Below are 6,666 nucleotides of genomic sequence, written 5' to 3' on the forward strand. Positions count from 1 at the left end.
ATCATTTTTATGTTAACAAAACTTGTTGTTTATTAGTTTGTGTTGTGTAATTGTTTTAAGTACAGATTAGTCAAATATGTTGAGTTAGTGTACTTAAAACCATGTAACTTAAAACTTAAAATTTTTGAGGCAATTGATTGTCTCAATTAAATTGAGTATAGCTAACTTACAGCTAAAAGTCAAACATCTGCTATTGAACAGTATTTTCTTGCCTGCCCCCTTTTAGCACACTGCAATGTTGAAATTAAATAGAAAAATAAATAAATATTTTTAAATTAAAATAAATAGAACAAAAAATATTTAGTCAGGAAAATAAGCAGAGTAATAATAATAGTATTGATACATAATAATAAATAATACCAAAATGAAATTATCTTTCGTTACAGCTATACAAACAAACAAAAAAACTGCCTTAAAGTGTGCTTTTCGCTTTCTGGCTAATACCTAGAACCTAGCTAGTAAGGCAACAGGGCAGCAATTTGGGTGCAATTACAATAATGTTACTGATTGTTTAAGAACATTTTCACTTACAACTCTGAATCATTAACCAGTATCAAATGCAGAGTGAAATTTAGGTCATCTTGCACAGCCCACAATGGCTGAGAAATAGCATTAAGAAAAACATTAAAACATACAAAACATTAGCATCACTTTTGCATTATAATAAGAACAAAGGCACAATGTTTAGTTTGGGTCTTTTGGCTGCACCTGCAGAGTAGTGCAAAAACTTTGTGAAGCATTACTTAGACAAAAGGAGAGAACTTTAAACTAGTCTTTTATAATGCTTTACCCCGCATCCTTCTTTCAGATGAGTTTCTACATACACATCAAGTCAACCTGGGTGACAGTTTACCACTATCTAGACTAAGTAAAATCTTTTGAGTAAATTCAAAAGTGTTGGTCAGTGATTTGGGATAGCTGAGGTGTAGTACATAGATCAGTCCAAACATTACCAGGAAGGCATCGCCAAATCTGGGGAGACTGACCACGGCATCACTTTCAATGACGACAGAGATTTTCACAGGGTGGTGGTGAACTGGACTTGCGTCATGGTCACTGATGACACTAAGGAGGGCCACTGCAACACCATCAAGCTCTGGCTCATCAGACTCATCCTAAATGAATGAAAAAGAGATTCTAATCACAGTCTAACCCATGGAATAGAACAGACAACATAATTTATCTTATCTTATTTTACAAAGTCCCTTTGAGATCCAACACCTCTTTTACAAGAGAGACCTGAGTCTCACTGTAAGAGGCGAAAAACAGAAGATCCATGTTCTGCACACATATATCAGCCAATTTACCAGAGACTCTAAGTGGTGTGAGATAGACTGAAACTAAGGACATATAAAGGAAAATGTTTTACTGAACATCTTATCACTTAGAACAAAACGCCAATTCAGTTCCTTTGTAGTGAGGAGAAAGAAAACAGACCATACATGAAACTGTATGGGTAGTCTAAACAAAAGTACTGAAACATGTTAGGATTTTGTTGAATTGTTTACATAATACACAGTAGTAAATGTTAATTACTTAAGGAGACTCACTGTGCAGGTTCTAAAAAATCCAGAGACGTCCTCGCGCAGATACACAGGAAGGGCGTGGAGAACGGTAGTGCGCTTGGTGTGGATGTCATGGAGTTCCTATTTCCAGATAAAAACAGAATTATATATACTGAAGAGTTTACTGAACAAAGCTGATTTTAAAAACAGTCAAATCAGAACATATGTCCACAAATAATCTGTTCACATCTTTAATGTAATCAGACAAATATTAAACACACTGGTTCAACCTATGAAATGTGTAATAATCTATTTACCTGTTCATCATGGATTTTTAAAATTTCAGCCAGGGCATCTGCTGTCTTCCCAGTTTTTGATGCCTTCTGTCTGAATAAAGTCATCAGTCGAGGAAGATGGCGGTCAAGCTCAGCATAGAATGTGTTGGGCAGGTTCTGATTTGTAATCCGCTGGAACTCTGCATACGACTACATTGAAATAACAGCAGGAGGACAATACAGCAAAAACACTTAATCAGTTCAATTTGAAGAATCTCACACACATTTATAAAGCTGCAAATAGCTGCCAAATGAGTAAGAATTAAATTTTCACTTTAAAGAGAGAGCTGATCCATATTACCTCAGACTCTATTTTGAGAGCAGGCCAGAGGTCCATGATGTCGTTCACTGGCGGGCAGGACATCACTATGGTCTGTCGGCGCAGGGGAAATGTGGTCTCCATCATCTTTCTAATGAGGGGCAGGTTCTTCTCAGTTTTCTTGACTTCGTCAACAATTGTTTGCCTCAACTGCTCAAGGCTTGAAGGATCCTTTCCTTGGGGAAAGTTGGGTAAGAAGTTCACTTCTGCTCGTTTGGGTCTTTTAATGTTGGAATGTGAAGGTTCATTGTCAGGATTACTTTTACTTCTTTTTCCAGCATTAACAGTGACCTCCTGACATCCAGCCCGTCTCATTTTGTTCCTGTAGTTGCCCATCTGAAACTTGATGCTATTTTTCCACCCATTCCAGCCTGTCTCAGATCCTGCTTCCTTCAAGCAGGGATGTTTGGCTACAAGAGCCTCAGCAGCCACTGCAATCTCTTTATCGCTTGGGTAAGCCTTAAAACCATATAAAGTCGATGCAAGCTTTTCTAAGATGTCGTGCTTTAGGTCTCTTGTCAACTTAAGGTGTCTGCTGTTCCTCTCATATTCGGCATTTCCATCTTTAAGTTTCAATTCAACATCAAATGCAAATGTAGGAACTGGAAAAGGACCTTGAGGCCACCTGCTGAGTCGTTCTGGAGATGACACATCTGAAAGTGGATCAGTAGATGCAATAGAGCTGGAGTCTTGTGAATGTGAGATGTGCACAACAGCTTTTTGTGGCAATTCCTCAATGTCTGCAAGGGAAGTAAGTTTCCTGTCAAAGTCTGGATCCTCATAAAGCAAACTGAAGTCCAGGTCGATTTCCAGCTGTTCTTTTATAATGTTGATCAGTGCATATACAGAGGCTGGTCGTGAGCTGAGTTTTAATTTTCTAGCCCGGTCTGTCTCAACAACACGAAGAACCATTGGTTGTTGTGGGGATGCAGCTGTCATTGTGCTAATGAAAAGACAAAATCAGAATGTTAAAGGGTACCATATAGAGCATATTAATTGCTCAATTATACAGAGAGTGAATAAAGACACAACAACTGATAAATAAAAGAACCCTTCATTATTACCTGAACTCAGTTCTGTCTAACTTGAATGAACCGCTTGGGGGTCAGCAGCAGCGAGCCGTCTGTCTTGTATGCCGTGAGAGGGACTGGATCGTTGAGATTCGACTGCAGGTGGATTAACAGGCTTGTGTCTGCAGTTGACAGCTCATAGGACCGTAGATGTTCTACATACCAAGAGTCATAATCACAACACAGAAAAGATACATTGTGATTCACAAGATAGATCTGTTTTATTTTGCTAAATTTAGGCAGTCCACCACTGACTCCTACAGACAGAAACATATCACAGACATAGTCTATGCCATCAATGGTCACCTTTGATGTCTTGTAGATTGTGTCACTAGTTGTTTGTTCTCTAATGTGTACTTGTGCAACCTCTGGTAGAGCAAAAACCAGAACAGAGTCAACCCTGGATGCCTGAGTTTTTGGCTTGAAAAATGATGGTGCAGCAAGATGATATGCCATCATGTGTTGGTGCCTGACTGCCATTGTCTTCAAAATATTTTTGAAGTTTTGAGCATCATGCACCACTCTTTTGAAAAAGCGATGCTTGGCCTCAAACCGCATGGTCCAAACATGCAGCAAGGGCCCAAAGCACTTAACTAGAGCAGGATAATGCTCCAGGTAGTGATGTTTAGGACGAAGCCTAACCTCAGGGAAAACCTCTAGCAGTGCCTGTCTATGATCACTGATTTTGCACACAAAATAGTCCAGGGTTTCATCAGTAAATGATGGGCACAATGCTAACTCTACCACCTCTTTCAGCTCCATCAAAACTGCCCATACCTTATCACCCTCTGGTATTACACTGCCAACAAGCAATGGAAGAAGTCGGAGCAGAGTGGCATTTTCATGTCCATTACCTCCAATCATTCCTTGAGAAAGAAACATTTTGGTAAGTGGCTGAGGTCTATCCACTTTATCGGAGTGCTGATATGGGAATGATGTAATCTTGTGGTTCAAATACTCCAAAGTGAAGTACTTCAGCCAGATCATCTCTTTAACACAAAGAGAAATTTCTATGGGAACGATACCTTCCAGAAGATCATGGAGTATATCTGGAGGAAACCCTGTGATTGTGTGGAAGTAATTCAGGGACTCGCGCAAGACACAGCCACCTTTAACACCAAAGTGGCTGCTCAAAGTGTCACTTTCTTGCACGGTTTGTACATGTAGGTCATGGCTGGCTTTGGTTCTCTGAGGAAACTCTCTCTCTCTGACTTCAGTTACTTGAAACTGTTCAACTGAGCCTGTACAGAATCTGCAAACATGGCCTGCTCTAAATGACTCTAAAAAGCCACCTAATCCATGAGCAGCCAAATTGTCAGCAGAAACACAAAAGATGGTGCCTCGGATATTCTGACCAACTCTTTCAATGAAGACACCGTCTTGTTCCAGAGTATGAACATCACGCAGCAACGGGGAAAGTACAGCTGCATATCCATACTTATGGAGGTCTGTCACTTTTACCAGTATTGCTAGCTGTATAGCATGTAATGCTGATCTGTATTTTGGCGGCAAATTAGCGAGGACCCAATATACAGCGCAAAGTTTGTGAATTTTGCGTGATGTGCCAAGCGGATTGGCAATTTCAAGCTCATCAATATATAGCTGGAGTGGTAGGATGAGATCCCCTGTTGACAGTAAGTCATTCTCGAGGAAATGAGAACCATCAGAGCATGATGCATATTGACTAGATGCAGTATTTGGTTCAGTAATCTTGTTAAGAATGTCTGTGTTTTTAAACAACTCTTGAATCATTGAAAGGATAGGAACATACATGCTGGTATGTCCAGGTTGCTCCAACTGATATTCCACTGGCATTACACAAGGATAATTGCACTCAATAAAGGTTTTTCTACGCTTAGATGAACTCAACTCAGCACCTTTAGAGGTTGATGTAGAGAGAACATTGCAGTCCATGATAGCGGCAACTACTTCACTCAGTGTAGGTTCTGCAATGCTGTGACCATTTCTCTGCAATATATCACTTACTGCCTCTTTGATCAGCGGCTCAGATAAGGAGAAGATCTGATTCAAGTGGTCTACTATTTCTTGAGTAGCTGTGTTTGAGACATGGAGGATAGCCTGCATCTTAAGGAATAAGGACGATACGTTTTTTTTTAAGTTGATTTCTTAGACTGTCAGTGTCGCACTGATCATCATTCCCCACCTCTGTGCTCTGGTCTGGGCATTCTTCACGCAAATCACTAGTTACTTCAGAAATACTGGCTTGGAGATTATGGGGATCCTCACTGACAATGTCAGTTTGAAAGTCTGATGTAAGACTTGCTTGGTGTGCTCTACTTTTATGGGAATTGAATGAAGAGTACACATTTGTGCTATAGCTACAATCCTTATATGGGCATGTCACCGTTTCATGATTTTTCAAATGACTGACTGACTGAGATGACTGAAAAGGGCAGATTCAGAAAACGGTTGCTGAAATGTGCATAAAGGGCATTTAAATACACAGGCCCATGAGTCTGCTCTGCACAACTACTAAGTTGTTCTGTATGATATCTTGACAAATGAGTACTCAGTGCATTAAGTGTCTGAAATGTACAAATGCAATCAGTGTAGAGGCATGGAAGAGGGCTGATCCTGGAATAGAGGCTGTGCTGCAGCCTGTAATGTCTAAATAACTGTATTCTGGAGGTGAAAGAAGCTGCACACAACTTACACCGCCAGATCATGTTGGAAACACTTTCGAAACTTACAGTAAGGCCAGTGATGCTGGCTGCTGCTGTGTAGGTCCAACTCTAGCAGTCCTCTGTGCTGCCTCTCTTTGGCACTGCTTCTCGCCACTCGCCCTCAACCTTTTGTTATATATTTTTTTCCAAAAGAGTGGTAAGCGACCAGTGCCTTCTGCTTCTGTCTTAACTTCTTGAAACTGGAACAGAGAGATACAAAGCCACAAACTGATTTACAATTAAAAAGCATCCAAACAGTGTCAAATTATAAATACTTACTTAATACTACAACTTATCATTTTTCCCTGTTAATGACCTTTTCATTTAATCCCCAAAGTGTGAATGCATTGCCAGTCAAGCTACTAAAGCCATCAAGCAAATTTAACACTAGAATATTTGCATGTCCTGCAGAAATACAGTGTGGATGCTCTATAAATATTGTATGAATTTGTAGATTCTAACAAAGTGTGAGATTAGCTGAAAAAAGTATAGTGTTACCTTAAAAACAGTGAAAAAAGATCCCCCCCTCTGCTCCCTCTGGCTTGTGAGTGCAGGCAGTGCCAAGCAACCAGCGCCATCTGCCGGGCCCTAATTAGAGCAGCGTGTGTGTGCGTGTGTGAGAGACTGACCGTTATTATGAGGGGCCGTCAGGGACATTATTCAGAATTACCTCTCACAAACACATGTGAAATGCTCTTACATACACTACTGAAACACTCTCACATAAACAACTGAAAAATGATTTGCTCGCAC

The sequence above is a fragment of the Morone saxatilis genome, unplaced genomic scaffold (assembly GCF_004916995.1).
Source record: "Morone saxatilis isolate NCDOM2014 unplaced genomic scaffold, NCSU_SB_2.0 Contig7, whole genome shotgun sequence".
Taxonomy (NCBI): Eukaryota; Metazoa; Chordata; class Actinopteri; family Moronidae; genus Morone; species Morone saxatilis.